Source organism: Apis florea, unplaced genomic scaffold, assembly GCF_048593485.1.
Source record: "Apis florea isolate Af1SG1 unplaced genomic scaffold, ASM4859348v1 contig_2350_pilon, whole genome shotgun sequence".
Classification (NCBI taxonomy): Eukaryota; Metazoa; Arthropoda; class Insecta; order Hymenoptera; family Apidae; genus Apis; species Apis florea.
In genome coordinates, this window is record NW_028256565.1 from 4466687 (window position 1) to 4485053 (window position 18367).

General features: G+C 41.0%; 1 long non-coding RNA gene across 1 annotated transcript in view; it reads right to left on the bottom strand.

Moving 5' to 3' along the window:
- LOC147658131 (uncharacterized) overlaps positions 1 to 18367 on the bottom strand; it is a 211672-nt gene that overhangs the window by 78929 nt on the left and 114376 nt on the right. The window contains exon 2 of the long non-coding RNA XR_015291123.1: positions 18281 to 18324. This is a non-coding gene — a long non-coding RNA (uncharacterized LOC147658131). The remainder of the gene's footprint in view (positions 1 to 18280; positions 18325 to 18367) is intronic.

The window sequence follows — 18367 nt, forward strand, 5'->3', positions numbered from 1 at the left end:
TGGTTTCGAGATAACGAAATTGAAAATTGCCACGTTTCGAGCATACTGATAATGAATGGATCTCCCGGCAAAAAATTTCAATAAAGGGGTAAAATTGAGAGTACTACCGGTAATTTAAAGCCAAGGGAATAAAAGAATCGAAACGCGATTTAAATAAAAACCCTTGCCCGTTATTTAAATAATCGCCGGGGAAGAAAAAATTCAACGAAATTAAAAATCTCGCTATAAATACACGAAGAAGAAAAATAATTGATATCGATATATATATATATAAAAGAAAAACACGTGGAATTCGATGCAGGGAGCAGTAATTCGGCAATTTGGCGGACGAACGTCGAGCGTGAGTTTCCGCGGCCGATGTTAATCAAACGCAGGTGGCAAATGGCATCGATCGCGGAAGGCCGGTTCCCATGCTAAGGAAATTATTCCCTTGTACGGCAAATTCCATTAAGCGTCCCTTCGATTAGGCGCACGACGGATGGACGATCGATCAGGGCAAATATGCCGCGTAAACAGGGCCGCGGATTCGCTCCCGGGGAATCCCTTTGCGACGGAACCAGAGCGACCTGACCGATCGAATTTCTGCTCCCAAGTCGGCCCAAGACGGCCCTTCCTCTCTCGATTCGTTAGCTCTGCGGCTTTTCATTAACGTCCACGATTCGACTGTTTGCGGTCGACGTGCACGACCCGTTTCCCCTCCCTTTCTCCTCGCTTCATTATCTCGGCCAAAAGCCAGAAATTCGGGATCGAAGTTTCGAATCGTTTACCGATACTTTATCGTTCCATCCACTCGAGGGATGCGATATCTCTGAAACATTCGAAGAGGAGAGGGCGAGAGAGAGAGAAAGAGAGAGAGAGAGAGAGAGAGAGAGAAGTGCTCGAAAAATTTTAATTTCGAATCTCGTGAAAAATATTCTCGAGAGAAGATGGTCGAGAGGAAGCTTTCGATTCGATCGTCCCACCACTGTTTGTCTTTTCGCCCATTTCCCGTGGAATCCTTCCCGTGGGGAAGGAAGAAAGTTGGAGAGTGGAGGTCGCACGAGCGAGGACAACGTCATCGTTGTCCCAGGAAGACGACAATGGCCGCGACGTGACGTGGTACGTGGCCAAAAGCTTTCGAGTTTCCTCGTGTGTACACTTGAGACCGCCAATCATGCTGATTGTCCTGATTGTATCCCTGACCCGTTTGCTCGCCGTGGTCTACGCGCAATAATTATATTAGCTTTGATGGCCGCTTCCTACATACATCCTCCCGGCCGTGCTCGCGGTTCATCGACCCTGCCCGACTCATTACCGATACTCTGGATAAACAGAAGGGATTGGGCCCTCAAATTCAACCCCCATCTCCAAGGATCAAAGGGATTCGTTTATTTTTTTCGATCGAATTGCTTGCTTCGATTGTATCCCCCTCGATCACAAAATGTGATTAAAAACTACTGTGTTCGTTCGTGGAAAAAGTTCCTCCTCCAAACGATGAAAAGTGTCCACGACTTCTCAAAGATCACGCCAAAAACACTCAACCACCCAAGTGCCCTTCATCCCCATTGTTCCCCGTTTCATCCGCTCCCACCGAGCCATTGTCACCGCGAATACCATCCCTATCGTCCAATCAGGGACGGCATTCATCGCTAATCACTCGTTTAACCCGCTCCCTATCCTCCCTATATCCTCCTCCTCCACCAGCCGAACAAGAATCCGACCGTTATCTCCGTCCACGCGTGTAGGCATCCATAAACCAGACCCCCTTCCTTCTCTCTCTCTCTCTCTCTCTCCATCCACGTTGTTGCATCCACGTTGTTCCCGGGAGGATGGTCGAGTCCTTAGATAAATGATAGCGTTCATAAGTTGGAGAGGAGGGGGAGGGAGGGAGTTCATGGAGAGAAGATGCGGCCGCGGATCGGAGCGCGTCGATACGCGCGGTTTACAGGTGGACAATGGGGGAATAATCGGGGAGCGTAATGGAGTGCGGTGGAAGGGCGATAGCGGGACACGCCCCTGGTGCAGAGGAGTGTAGGTGCACACGCGCGTACACGCGTGAGGGCCCGTTAGACGCGCACGGCATGTTATTACAACACGCGGCTCCTCTATCGTATCTCCAGTTCGCACGGCTCTTAGCCCTCTAATCGGACAGCTCGCATCTGCGCCTCGGCAGCGTTCCACATCTCGATCGTGTGGATCGATTCTCGGGATCAGATGGAGACTTCGAGAGTTTGTGTAGCTTTTTCCTAGGGAGAATCATAGGAACAGTGCGGTGGGAATTTTTTAATCTCTCGCGAGAGATTTTTCGATCGAGAATTACGGGGGATTAGAATAGAGACGATTCGAAGTTGAAGTTTTTCAGATTTTTCAATGAGCTACACGAATTCTCGATCAGAATCTCTAAATTCGTAGAGTAGAGAATTGAAAATGATACTCGATTCATAAAAGAAACTCGTTCGTTAACAATAACGATTGAATTTTAGAATTGGAATCTCTAAATTCGGTGAAGAGAATTAAAAATGGTACTCGATTCATAAAAGAAACAATAAAGATTGAATTCTAGAATTGGAATCTCTAAATTCGGTGTAGAGGAATTGTTTGAGAATCGATACGAGATTCTTCCGACCGAACTCGAGCCGTTCCTCTTCAATTTTCGTTAACAATTTTCCCATTGATTAGCCTCGTAACAGCAGTTAAAACGGATACTCGATATCTGGACGGTTAATTCCGCAACTTCGCTCGATCAAGCTCTCCCCCTCCTCCACTCGACGTTTCGACGGAACAGGCTTCTCGCTTTTAACTGGATTAAAGAAATTCCGGGGCCGATAAGGCTTCCCGAAGAGAAACTCTCCATCCACCAAAACGCCGCGCGTTTTATAAAAACAACGCAACAACAAGGATTAAAACTACCGAAAGACGAACGAAATGATACCATTCGCATCGAAGGGGAAGGGGAAAGAGAGGGGGGAGGGGAGGGGATCGAAATTAAAGCGTCTTTAATTCTTCTTTCTTCGTCGTCGTTTCCGCACGCGGCACGAGAGAAGTCTTGCTCCCGGGTGGGAAAGAATTACATAGGAATTTCGACGACCGCCACCGCTTAATTTCCTCCCTCCCCCGGCCCTTCCACCACTTTTTCGCCTCGAGATCCTCTCTCCCCCCCCCACCCCAACCCCACCTTCGCTCTTCTCCCATTGTCTCCAGCAGGAAACTTTAATTGGCCCAACGACAGATCGATTTGCCGCTAACGAAATCGTTACTGCCGATCCCTTCCTTCTTCCCCTCCTTGTTCGCGCGGGCTGCCTTGCCCGCTCATTTTATTGCGTGTCCACCTCCGGCAATGGAACAATGGAGACAAGGATTCCGTTGAAAAACAAACGAGAAGAAGGGACGAGACGATTTCGTTTAACCAATCTCTCTCTCTCTCTCTCTCTCTCTCTCTCTCTCTTCAGAGTTGTTATTTTCTCCTTTTCTTTTTCCAAAAGTCGAAAACGAAAACACCCGGTTAATTGATCTTCGATCGGGAATTTTTATCGGGACGGGAGGATGATTATACAGGGTAAACTATCCTGACGAGATATTTTTCCCGTTTATTTTTCGATCAATTTTCGTCATTAGTTAGTTAAAATGTTTTTCCACGAAATAGATATGGAAATGCGACAATGGCTGAATGTTGAGAAGAAAAAAAAGAAGAGAGAGAATAAGATCGGTTGGTGAGGGGGGGAAGCGACCAACGTTCACAACGCTCGGAGAAGGCGGAGGACGTTGAACGTTCGGACGAATTATCGGAAAAATCTTTGATACGGAATAGCCTGATGGATGAATCAATCGGTACAAAAGATCGAGGCACAAAAGGCAGGCTGTCCTCGGATGACGAGGAGGCAATACGCCGATAAAGCGTTTAATAAAGTAAATTCGAATTATAAATTCAGTTTCACTCCGTTTCGAGACGTTTTCCAACGACGATCAGAACCGATAAAACGATCCTTGCAACGCATCGATGAAAGAAAGAAGCGCTTCGATTCAAATTTACTTTGCTTCGCTTTAAAATTTTCCACACTCTCTTTTTCCCCCGAAAACAGCCATCCTTGACAAAAATCGCTCCTTCGACACATATTCCTACAATATTTCCTATAAAGTAAACAAAATCCAAAGACTCTTTCTCTTTAATTGATATCGAATGCCATCATCCTTCCAAGCAAAAAGTTATTTTTAAACATCACGCAATCTCCAATTCTCCGATCTTGCGATCAGGATTCTTTCTTCCAACGGTGTTCAAGGAGGCGCGACGAGTTTTTCTTTTAATCTCGCCACAGTCTCCCCTCCCCGGAAACTTCGATTCACGGCACCCTTTCACGGCACGTAGCTCGCATCGATCATCCCGCGATCGCTAATATGAATTCCGCGCGAAGGGAATAGCTTCTCGTTCCAGGTGCGTATCGCCGAGACCGCAGGTGGATACGACTCCTCTCCGCGCGGTTCAAGGCGCCTCCAACGGATTAATTCGGCGTTAATTCGCACGTCCCTGTGCACGCGATAATAAAATCGATTATTACGATCGGCTCCGAGAATTTACGAAACTGTGACGTTTATCGAGGAAAGGGTTGTTCAAACTCCCCCTCGAGTGGATTAAGGAACCGCAGCCACGATCCATCGATCTCGGTGAATTTGAATATTCGAAGCATCCGAATGTTTCGCAAGTTTCGAGAGCACACGAAGTTAGAATTTTTGAATTTTAGAATCGGAACTGCGATTCGCACAACTCTATTTAATTTGCATATTTGACGGTATATTTGTCGTGTTGAATGCTTCCTTTGGGTAAAGAGATTTATCAGGTGGTCTTTGCTGTTATCGAACGATAAATTTAAAATATTGTTACGAGTTTAAGCCACGGTGAAACATATCGAAACGTTAAGTTTTTCGGAGAAGATTTTCTATTAATGAGAGGATCGTTCGATGATGGTTTCAAAAATTCAGGTCTGAGAATCTTGGAAATGAGCCTCGAGGTAGATGGAAATCTTGTATTGAATATAGATAAATTGAAAGCAAATACAATATCCTCATTGATAGTTCTCAGGCATTTGAATGCAATGGGTAAAGTTGTAAAAATTGGAAAAGGAGGATCAAAAATTTGGAAGTGTGATTATCGCGTATAAGCTCGAAGCAGTAGAAGTTTATTTTTGAATAATCGTACACGGACAATGATTGGATGAAAATAAAAAATCCTAAACAAATATCGAAACTATCATTACAGTTAAAGTTATGGTGATCTGATAATTCATTATTCTTTTAAGAAGAGCAATTTCTACTGTCAAGAAATGATTTAAGAAGCAATTACTCAATACGTATTCTCTTTTCGTTATTTACGAAAAGAAGTTGTAATCGTAGCATTCGAAAAATTTCTTTTACGCTAAAAGCATAAAAGTTTTATAAAAATGGGACATGTCGGTTAGAAACTCGAAAAACATCATTAAAGCCACTGGCTCGTATTTTCATCATATAAAAATTTCGAAAATATATTGTTCTCCTTTCCAGCCAACAAAAACGACAATTTCGCGATCTAATATTTCATTTTGATTAATTATTTCATTTAATTCGAAAACGAAAAGAATGAAAACAATTTCGAAGGAGAAAAATTATAGCCAAGATTATACGAGGACTGAAATACAGTGAAGTGGATGTGAATAAATGTTTAATTCGATCGTTTTAAATAACGTTAATTACTTAAAGTAACTTTACTCGAAATTTTAACTAGTTACTTTTTTTTTTTTTAGCAGGTTAGTGCTGTTTCCAACTCTGCTCCCAAAGTTCCAACATTTTTTTTATTTTTTCAATGTAATTTTGCTTGGCAATTTCCTTCGCAATAATAATATGATAGAGCACTAAATTCTGAACATTTTGCAATTTAAAATTTTGCTCCATCTCCCACCATTACAAAGTTATATTTAAAAAGAACGGAAAGAGTAGTTTTCATCCTTTTAAAATTATATTTTGGTAAAAAAAAAAAAAAAAATTGCTCGCATATATACGATACATTACACTAACAACGTTTCGTTAAGAATAAAAAATTGTTCGTTAATATTTCACCAAAAAAAAAAAAAAATTAAAAAGTGCCCAAACACATTGCATCATGCTGAAATTTATTCTCTATCTTGCAACTAGCCTATAAAGATTATATTTTTAAATGCCAATTATATTTTCCTTTATTCCATATTTTTACAGCTAACATCAGAAAACCACTACTAAGATATCAAATCTTAATTCTGACACGTGAAATATTTTTAGCAGAATTCAATTTATTTATATTTCACATTCTTTAATAAAATTAAAAATAAACACGAAGGAAAAATAACACAATGGTCCGCAATATTCAATTCGATTGCGCTAAATTTTTTCCAAAGCAATACGTCTGCGTAAAGACAGATTAAAGATAAAAAGAAAGAAGAAATATGTGTCACGATGCATCAAACGATTGAGCGATACACAGCACTCACATATCATCTTCATTTCTCAAGATTTCACGAACAACAAATCGTTCCCCACCCCAAACCATCAAAATCCTCCTGTTTCACCGCGCGAAATCGGGCCAACGTAGACATCCATTGGGCCGTTAGCAGCAAACAATCGGGAATCCGTCAAACTCGGTCGATACTCGTCCCCCCCTTTAATTAACCGAATTAATTAAACGGTAAAAAGCCATAGTTTCGAAGAAGGCGGCGCTTCTCGTTAGAATTTCGAAACCTTGCGACTAAATTCGAAACTCGCATCCTTCCTTCTTCTTTGTATTCCTCCAAGAGCAAAAAAAAAAAAAAAAAAGTAAGAGAAAAAGTGTTGTAGCGTCGCACGAAGAGAGAGCTAGTTCGAAGAACGGAAACCGCGACGAGGAACCTTTTGAAACGAGCCCCCCCTTCCTCCCCCTCCATTAACGGAACGCGAAGTCATCAGGAAACTCAACTCGCCCCGCGTGCCCTTTTAATTACCGCGTTCCGTTTCCAAGGAGCACGCGACGGGCATTTGCATTCGCCGGGAAACACCCGTTTAGAAAGTTACACCGCCACCGTTGCTTGTTTAATGAATAAAACGAAGAAACAAAGGAGGGAGAGAGAGAGAGAGAGAGAGAAGGGGTTGAAAGTCTCGGTGGCCCCGCGAGTGGTCTCGCAGGTTCGAAAGGGAGGGGAAGGCCACGAAAAGACCGAGAAGGGATCTGTTCACTTTCAGGGAAACTAAGACGCGGGATTGCATTTTAATAGAGGTATTACGGGCCCTCGCCTGTCCTTCCATCAGACTTGAACTTCCACCGGGAAGGAAGAGAGAGAGAGAGAGAGAGGACTCCTCGTCCTCCACGGATTCCTCGAAAAAAAGCTCATTACCAGGAGGAAAAACTCGGTGGCCAGCCTCGTTATCGAGTTTTAAATAAGACCTTCGATCGCGTTGAATTTTATTTGTACACGTACGTGTTCCACCAAGGGAGATAATTTCTCACGGAGAGACAATTTGCCACGGTGAATCGGTAGGCGAGAAGTTTTGGGCGACTCTCAGTTTTGGGAAGGAATTAGAACGAAACGTGAGACTTACCTGGAAACGCCTTCTGGAGGGTCACCAAGTTGCAAGGGAATTAGCGCGGCCCGCGAGGTGTTCGACAATTAGGGATATAGTTTTCCGCGGCATCGCGTCCCCTAATTTGGCCACCGTTCAAAACTCGTCCGGGGTTGAAAAACCGGGTTAAACCTTCCAGGGATTCGCTTCGATGGAAATTAATCCTCGTCGATCGTTGGAAGTAATCAAGGAAAGGAGGAAGGAAAGTAGTTTTCGAGCACGGTGGAGGGGAAGGGTGGTTCGTTGTTTCGCAATTAATTTTTCCGTTGGAAGAAGAAGAGTTAACCGAAGATTGGTCGAGGGATCTTTTCGCGTAACGCGGCGAGGATTCGAGAGAACGATCCGAAATTGATTCGCGGGAAAGCTTTTGGTTTCGTGGTCGGCTTGATTGCCGCCTTAATTTTGCCAGACCAAGTTTTCCGCTCGACCGGTTCCGATTCTCTCTCTCTTTCTCTCTCGCTTGACGCGTCACGCGAGACGCGGGAAAAACTCGCACGCGTGACCGCGCGTAATCTCGCCAGCTTTTGGAAAACGATCCTTTCCCCCGCTTCGAAGAACTCGAACGGACACGCGATCGAGCGTGATCTCGCTCTCCAACGGTCGCCAACCCTCTTTTTCGTTTCTCGTGCGAATCGTATTTCTGGATTAGAGTATTTCTAACTAAGAATCTAGTAACAATTTCTGAGAACTTTTTATCAAATGAGAATTTTATTTAGAATTAATCGAACAGTTTGACAATTTCAATATTTCTCTCTTTCGAGAGCTTATTTTTAGAAAAATAAGAAATGATTTGCAGAACGTTGATAACACAACAATAAAAGAAACTAGTGGAATTACTGATACTTTTTAAAGGCTCTTCTTGCGTCGAATAGCAGAAAGGAATATAATATTTGTGCCGCAAACAATCATCCCCTTTATCGACTGTCGAAATTTATCCTCACCAGAAAGACGAGTAATCGTCCGGTCAAATTCGAGCGGAAACTCGCCTCCTTTCATCTTATATATATATATATATGATATATACGTCTACGTGTCGTAATTCTCGCGCATTCCTCGCGCGAGCAATTTTCCCCGGCTTTTGTTGTTCGAGAAAATGTATCAGCCACGTCGAAAACTTTGATCCGGTTGCACGACTTTCACCGTGGAATTTCGAGGGGATGGTGGCGCAAGGAGAATAACAGCTGGCGACTTACGGTCACCGATCGCGGGCAAACTGATTTACTGGCGTCTTCCTCCCGGGAAAAATTCCGCCGTGGCGCGATACTCCGCTCCGCTGACCGGGAAGAGGAATTCGATTGATTCGGCCACCGCGCGTTTTATTACCTCGAAAGATAACGGCGGCCCAGCTCTGATCCTTGAAATTACATTTCCCGGAATACCGCCGCCCGCTTTATTCTTCCCGATGGTTGCCGGGTATTTTTCTGGTGGTCGGCGATCGAGGGATACCGTTCGCGATTTATCCGGTTGATCGTGGGTGGATGGACGTGATGGACGACCCCTGGGAAGTCGGATTTTGACGTGTACGTCAACGATAACGATACCCGATAGATATCGAACAATATCGAGAAATATTTGTATTTGCGTATTTGCGTTGATTCAAGTTTGGACGAGAAGCGTAGAGAAGAAATATATGGAAGGGTCTTTATACGAGAGTAAGATTCCGTGGATGGTGGCCCCGGATCGCGGCACAGGGGTCTACGTACCTATCGTCAAGGATTCCTCCACGATTTTTCCATTCGATTCGATCCCTCTTTGTTCGCTACGCATTGTTTGCGTTTACATTCTCCAGTTTCTCGTTCGTTTTACGCGTAAAATTATTGTTTGTTATAGATAAATAACGTTTACCCATTCGTCTCACTGGATAAACGCTTCGATGTATACATCCAATCGTTAATCCTCATAATTAAGTCCAAGTTCTCGCTTCGTTTCACCCGCTTTACCTAGAAAGTATTTACATCCTTGTGATACATTCGTTAGAAGGAAACTCGATACGGGTCGAGGATAATCCAGGTTTGCACGCGTCAAGCCACAGCTCGCGGTCATCCGAAATTCATTCATCAACTCGAGTTTAATTATATACCGCCGGCTCCCACGCTTCCATATTCAAATTTACGCTCGCACGGTATTTATATAGGATTTAACGTGAAACTATATGATATAAATGGAATAACGAGTCGATCGATTCTGTCTTTAATCGAGCTTGCTCCTTGATCCGTCGATGCTCGGTTTTGTAAACGTTGTCGGTTTAATCGAGTGGCCGGCTGGTGATCGGTGGAGGGTTGAAACGAGGCGAAGCAACGTAGGAATCGAGGAGGACGTCGAAACCGGCACACCGACCGGAAATTGCCGCTTGGAAATTCAATTAATGGCCGTGTGTCGCGCGCCTTTTTGCATCTGTCGGTGCACTAGTTAGCTGGAAAACGCGGGCCGCTTATGCCCCCGGAATCTGGATCGTAGACCTATCCCACGATACCACCACTCTGAACTTATTTCGTTTCAATTCGTGTATCGCCTTGTCGTCTTATCGAATAACCGTGCCTTTGAACCACTTTGATTATTTCGTATCGATTAATTTGCACGAGCTATCGAAATATTCCGCAGTTCGTTAAAACGAAGCGGAATGTCGTCCGTTCGAGGACAAAGAAAAGACACGCTTTTTCCCGATATTTTTATTACAAATAAACCGTTCTTCTTTCCTTTTTCCGCGCATTGTTCACACAACTTGCTCGAAAAAGTGAGAGATAAAAATACTCTTCTTCCAAATTCTAAATCTCTCTATCGAATGTCATCCGTATTAGATCATCACGAGTCTTCCTGAAATCGAGCCATACCTCTCCTCTCTCGATATGATTCCAAATCGATCTTTCGAAATTGTTCGAGGGGACAAGAGCACAATTTTTCAGCTTGTATCACCAGCCTCGAATCCGTTTATTCCGTTTCGCGTTCCGGCGACCGTTCCGTCCATCTGCATTCCTGTTCCTGGCATAGGCTGGAAACCCGTAGTTCCGACTAAGTTCCAGGAATCGGCGAACCGAACATTCCTCGACGGCTGCTCGGCACACTCGGTCCCATCGGCCTCTATCGGGGTGGAGGGATAAACCGATCGAGAGTGAGGGGGAGGGAGGAACGCGAGAATTCCTTCGACCATAGAAATTTTGCATTCCGAGGTCAGACCAGGAGGAGCAATATCCAGTTCCGCGTTCGCTTCGAAATCGATTCCCCATAATCGGACCCCCCTCGTGCGTAAACGGGACAGGGAGTCGAATTTTCCTCCGTCAAAAGGAGAGATTAAAAGATCTATAGAACGATCATTATATGGTTGAATTAATCCAAGACGATTCCTTCCCTCTTCCTTCCTTTTATTATTCCGCGAATAATAAAGAGGAGAGAGAGAGGGAGAGAGGGGAGAGAGAGGAGATTCAAGGTCGTCGGTAAGAATAAGATCTCTCGCCACGAAAAAAAGGATCTTTTTCTCCCTCTCTCTCTCTCTCTCTCTCTTTCTCTTATGACACTGATTATGGAAACAATCCCGCAGCAGTCAGCAACGACGGAGGGTGAAGAAGAAGGAGGAGGAGGAGGGTTGAAATAATATTGACGCAGTGTTTTACTTTCTTCCGGATCGGGTCTCCGCCTCCCACCACCGTTTCTCGAGCCACCGTAATAAAGAAAGATCAGGCCAGCTGGGATGGAATCCGATTCGCGTTCAACGCCGGCAAGAATGCTGCGCCCATTAATAATCCCATTAAACCGGTCAAACACCGGTGGAATAAATCAATAATGGACTTTTACCAGCGAACGAATAATATTTGCTCTGTCCGTGCTCTATCCACGCGTTCCTCTCTCTCTCTCTCTCTCTCTCGTGTTAAAACTTCGCTTACGACGGTCGTCGTTACAAGACTTATTATTCATCTCCAGCTTCGAACCTCGAGCTGGAAAATAATAGAAGGGGCAATATAACGAAAGTTATAACGATCGTTGTTTCGCAAAATTTGCGGATCAAAAATTTAAACGGGGGATCGAAACGAAGCTTTGAATCGAAACTTCTTCGTATGAAAAAATTTCGAAATTCTTATCGAAATTTTATTAAATTAACGATCGAAGGACGAATCCGAGATTAACTTGCTCGCTTCGTGGAAGAAGCGAGGGGGGAAGTGGTATTCCTCCAAGGATCGACTTTAAACTCTCGTCAATCTGGAAATAACAACTCCCAATCGTGGAAGGGCTCCTCGTCTCATCTCGTGCTCCGCATCCAAGGATCTTTTAAGATCTCGCGCAAACAAGGAGGTGCTCCACGGCTTCCCCGTCTCGCCGCCGCGTCTCAAGGAGGGCCGGAGTCGATTGCACCCGATCGGATAATGTCGCTCGTTAGCCTCGCGATCCTCGGTTTTATTGGCGTCACATCGAACGCTGCTCTCCCATCCTGTAGGAAAGTCAGTTTCGACCGCGGGAACTTGGCTTCGCCAGGCTTGCCCCAGCCCCTCGTTAATCGAACAAATGAATTCCGCAAAAAAGAAAGAGAGAAAGAAAGAAAGAAAAGAAAAGAAGGGAAGAAAAAAAACATGAGGTCGCGATATCGAGTCCGTTAATCACCGATAACCGCGCCACGATAGAGTCCCCCGCGATATCGGTGGAAACGTAACTGCTGGCATGGATTCGGCCATTACGTGATTTAGAAGCGGAAACGCGGTTGGCCACGGGCCGAGAGAGGCTGCACAGCGACGAGAGCTTAAAACTTTATCTCCAAGTGTCCGTCGCGATACGTGCGGCATTTCGAACGAGCGGAAACTACTACTACCTTTTTTCCCCCTCCCCGCCCCAATTTCTTTTTATTTCTTTTTCTTTCCTTTTTTCTTTTTTTTTTTTTTCGTTCGTTCTTTCTTTCTTTCTTTGGACCCTCCCTTCAGTTTCTATCCCGCAAGGAATAATTTGTATTGTTATAGACGGAATCGTTAATGGAACGGATGGAATTCAATGTTGCGTTGGAAAAGGACCATCCGGGATGATAAATGGCGCGGTGCGCGCCACGGGTAATTAGGCGATGATGATTTATCGTATCGATCGTATCGTGAATTTTTGCGTTCTAGGTGGAATTCGGTGGACGATCTTTGGGAACGGATTTATTGTATATGAAATTTCTCGATTGGCGAAGTTTCACGTCAGAAGAATGAAATGAGGATATTTATGTTGGAGGCGTGATTTGGAAAAAAATATCGGGTGTTTTTTTATTATCTTTGATGTTTTCTCGTTTGTTTTTGGAGTATGTTAAAAAAATGCTTCGAAAAAGATCAACTTTGTTCTTTTAAATGGAATCGTACATTTTTCGATAAATAGCGTGACTCGATGCTCTATAGCTGCTCTATAAAAAGATTGTTGAAACAATTATAATTATTAGTCTGAGAGATATTTAATTATACGTAATTATTTTCTAAATTAGTAATTTTTCGATTTATATCATCAATTTTTTTTTACAGAGAATGTCGAGATGCATCGTTGTATGTATTAAAAAATGTATGATTCTATTTGAAAAATAAAAGGAAATTAATCTTTTTTATGTGTCTATCTAATTTAATTAAAACCATCCAATTTTTATTCGAAGCATTTATTTTTATAGTGAAAAACAAATGAGATATTTCAGATAATATATAATTTTACGTGAAACCCGATGTCCTTTGAGTTTTTCCTATTCTAAAAGGTAAGTTATATGAAAGGTAAGTATCTAGAATTAAGAAAACTGTTGAAAAAATGATTAAAAAAAAAAAAAAAAAAAAAATTGCAGTTGCAAAAGGTAAGTATTTTACAGGTAAGTATAGAAAAGGTAAGTATTTAGAATTAAGAAAACTGTTGAAAAAACGATTAAAAAAAAAAAAAATAGCTGCTGCAACAGGTAAGTATTTTACAGGTAAGTATACAAAAGGTAAGTATCTAGATATAAGAAAACTGTTGAAAAAACGATTAAAAAAAAAAATAAATATAGCTGCAAAAGGTAAGTATTTTACAGGTAAGTATACAAAAGGTAAGTATATAAAATTTCATAAAAATTTGTTTTAAAAAATAATAGAAAAAAAAGCCATGTGCAACCTCCTTTCAAGTTATATTCTCCTAATACAAAGCCGAAAAATTGGACAAAAATTTTGTTCGTCTATAAACGTTCGACAATTCTCGGAATTTGACGTCACTTCCAGGAATTTTAGAAATTCTCAGAATTTGACGTCATTTCCAAGAATTTTAGATATTCCAAGAATTCGACGTCATTTCCAAGAATCGCCGAAATTCTGGGAAAAATTTCTCGAACGACCTCCTGTCAACTTATGTTCTCCTGATACAAAATCGAATTTTTGGCCAAAATTTTCGCTCGTTCGACCTATTTGGAAAATTCCGAGAATTTGACGTCACTTCCAGGAATTTTAAAAATTCTTAGAATTTGACGTCATTTCCAAGAATTTTAGATATTCCAAGAATTCGACGTCATTTCCAAGAACCGCCGAAATTCTGGGAAAAATTTCTCGAACGACCTCCTGTCATCTTATGTTCTCCTGATACAAAATCGAAAAATTGGCCAAAATTTTCGCTCGTTCAACCTATTTGAAAAATTCCGAGAATTTGACGTCACTTCCAGGAATTTTAGAAATTCTCAGAATTTGACGTCATTTCCAAGAATTTTAGATATTCCAAGAATTTGACGTCATTTCCAAGAATCGCCGAAATTCTGGGAAAAATTTCTCGAACGACCTCCTGTCATCTTATGTTCTCCTGATACAAAATCGAAAAATTGGACAAAACTTTCGCTCCTCTACAAACTATTCGGAAAATTCTCGAGAATTTGACGTCACTTCCAAGAATTTTAGAAATTCTCAGAATATGACGTCATTTCCAAGAATTTTAGATATTCCAAGAATTCGACGTCATTTCCAAGAACTGCCGAAATTCTGGGAAAAATTTCTCGAACGACCTCCTGTCAACTTATGTTCTCCTGATACAAAATCGAATTTTTGGCCAAAATTTTCGCTCGTTCGAACTATTTGGAAAATTCCGAGAATTTGACGTCACTTCCAGGAATTTTAAAAATTCTCAGAATTTGACGTCATTTCCAAGAATTTTAGATATTCCAAGAATTTGACGTCATTTCCAAGAATCGCCGAAATTCTGGGAAAAATTTCTCGAACGACCTCCTCTCAACTTATGTTCTCCTGATACAAAATCGAATTTTTGGCCAAAATTTTCGCTCGTTCGACCTATTTGGAAAATTCCGAGAATTTGACGTCACTTCCAGGAATTTTAAAAATTCTTAGAATTTGACGTCATTTCCAAGAATTTTAGATATTCCAAGAATTCGACGTCATTTCCAAGAATCTGCCGAAATTCTGGGAAAAATTTCTCGAACGACCTCCTCTCAACTTATGTTCTCCTGATACAAAATCGAATTTTTGGCCAAAACTTTCGCTCGTCTACGAACTATTTGGAAAATTCTCGAGAATTTGACGTCACTTCCAGGAATTTTAAAAATTCTCAGAATTTGACGTCATTTCCAAGAATTTTAGATATTCCAAGAATTCGACGTCATTTCCAAGAACCGCCGAAATTCTGGGAAAAATTTCTCGAACGACCTCCTCTCAACTTATGTTCTCCTGATACAAAATCGAATTTTTGGCCAAAATTTTCGCTCGTTCGACCTATTTGGAAAATTCCGAGAATTTGACGTCACTTCCAGGAATTTTAAAAATTCTTAGAATTTGACGTCATTTCCAAGAATTTTAGATATTCCAAGAATTTGACGTCATTTCCAAGAACTGCCGAAATTCTGGGAAAAATTTCTCGAACGACCTCCTCTCAACTTATGTTCTCCTGATACAAAATCGAATTTTTGGACAAAACTTTTCGCTCGTCTACGAACTATTTCGAAAATTCTCGAGAATTTGACGTCACTTCCAGGAATTTTAAAAATTCTCAGAATTTGACGTCATTTCCAAGAATTTTAGATATTCCAAGAATTTGACGTCATTTCCAAGAACTCGCCGAAATTCTGGGAAAAATTTCTCGAACGACCTCCTCTCAACTTATGTTCTCCTGATACAAAATCGAATTTTTGGCCAAAATTTTCGCTCGTTCGACCTATTTGGAAAATTCCGAGAATTTGACGTCACTTCCAGGAATTTTAAAAATTCTCAGAATTTGACGTCATTTCCAAGAATTTTAGATATTCCAAGAATTTGACGTCATTTCCAAGAATCGCCGAAATTCTGGGAAAAATTTCTCGAACGACCTCCTCTCAACTTATGTTCTCCTGATACAAAATCGAATTTTTGGCCAAAATTTTCGCTCGTTCGAACTATTTGGAAAATTCCGAGAATTTGACGTCACTTCCAGGAATTTTAAAAATTCTCAGAATTTGACGTCATTTCCAAGAATTTTAGATATTCCAAGAATTTGACGTCATTTCCAAGAATCGCCGAAATTCTGGGAAAAATTTCTCGAACGACCTCCTCTCAACTTATGTTCTCCTGATACAAAATCGAATTTTTGGCCAAAATTTTCGCTCGTTCGAACTATTTGGAAAATTCCGAGAATTTGACGTCACTTCCAGGAATTTTAAAAATTCTCAGAATTTGACGTCATTTCCAAGAATTTTAGATATTCCAAGAATTTGACGTCATTTCCAAGAATCGCCGAAATTCTGGGAAAAATTTCTCGAACGACCTCCTCTCAACTTATGTTCTCCTGATACAAAATCGAATTTTTGGCCAAAATTTTCGCTCGTTCGACCTATTTGGAAAATTCCGAGAATTTGACGTCACTTCCAGGAATTTTAAAAATTCTTAGAATTTGACGTCATTTCCAAGAATTTTAGATATTCCAAGAATTCGACGTCATTTCCAAGAACTGCCGAAATTCTGGGAAAAATTTCTCGAACGACCTCCTGTCAACTTATGTTCTCCTGATACAAAATCGAATTTTTGGCCAAAACTTTCGCTCGTCTCGAACTATTTGGAAAATTCCGAGAATTTGACGTCACTTCCAGGAATTTTAAAAATTCTCAGAATTTGACGTCATTTCCAAGAATTTTAGATATTCCAAGAATTCGACGTCATTTCCAAGAATCGCCGAAATTCTGGGAAAAATTTCTCGAACGACCTCCTCTCAACTTATGTTCTCCTGATACAAAATCGAATTTTTGGCCAAAATTTTCGCTCGTTCGACCTATTTGGAAAATTCCGAGAATTTGACGTCACTTCCAGGAATTTTAAAAATTCTTAGAATTTGACGTCATTTCCAAGAATTTTAGATATTCCAAGAATTCGACGTCATTTCCAAGAACTGCCGAAATTCTGGGAAAAATTTCTCGAACGACCTCCTGTCAACTTATGTTCTCCTGATACAAAATCGAATTTTTGGCCAAAACTTTCGCTCGTTCGAACTATTTGGAAAATTCCGAGAATTTGACGTCACTTCCAGGAATTTTAAAAATTCTCAGAATTTGACGTCATTTCCAAGAATTTTAGATATTCCAAGAATTTGACGTCATTTCCAAGAACCGCCGAAATTCTGGGAAAAATTTCTCGAACGACCTCCTCTCAACTTATGTTCTCCTGATACAAAATCGAATTTTTGGCCAAAATTTTCGCTCGTTCGACCTATTTGGAAAATTCCGAGAATTTGACGTCACTTCCAGGAATTTTAAAAATTCTCAGAATTTGACGTCATTTCCAAGAATTTTAGATATTCCAAGAATTTGACGTCATTTCCAAGAATCGCCGAAATTCTGGGAAAAATTTCTCGAACGACCTCCTCTCAACTTATGTTCTCCTGATACAAAATCGAATTTTTGGCCAAAATTTTCGCTCGTTCGAACTATTTGGAAAATTCCGAGAATTTGACGTCACTTCCAGGAATTTTAAAAATTCTCAGAATTTGACGTCATTTCCAAGAATTTTAGATATTCCAAGAATTTGACGTCATTTCCAAGAATCGCCGAAATTCTGGGAAAAATTTCTCGAACGACCTCCTCTCAACTTATGTTCTCCTGATACAAAATCGAATTTTTGGCCAAAATTTTCGCTCGTTCGAACTATTTGGAAAATTCCGAGAATTTGACGTCACTTCCAGGAATTTTAAAAATTCTCAGAATTTGACGTCATTTCCAAGAATTTTAGATATTCCAAGAATTTGACGTCATTTCCAAGAATCGCCGAAATTCTGGGAAAAATTTCTCGAACGACCTCCTCTCAACTTATGTTCTCCTGATACAAAATCGAATTTTTGGCCAAAATTTTCGCTCGTTCGACCTATTTGGAAAATTCCGAGAATTTGACGTCACTTCCAGGAATTTTAAAAATTCTCAGAATTTGACGTCATTTCCAAGAATTTTAGATATTCCAAGAATTTGACGTCATTTCCAAGAATCGCCGAAATTCTGGGAAAAATTTCTCGAACGACCTCCTATCAAATTATATTCTCCTGATACAAAGTCGGAATTTTAAGGAAGAAAAATTTTGTCTAAAATTAGACTTTTGTATCAGGAGAATATAATTTTATAAGAAGTGGCATGAAATTTTTCTAAAATGTAACATACTCACCTTATACTTACCTTATACTTACCTTATACTTACCTCTTTAAACTGCCATATTTTCAGGAGCTTTTTTTTAATTTTTTCATCATTTTACTTACATCTAATTATAGAATTTAATACCTACTTACCTATTTTATACTTACCTTTTACATATTTATCTCTCTTTACGCTCTCCTGAATTCAGCAACTGTAAAAAAAAAAAAAAAGAAAAATATAAAAATATATTTATA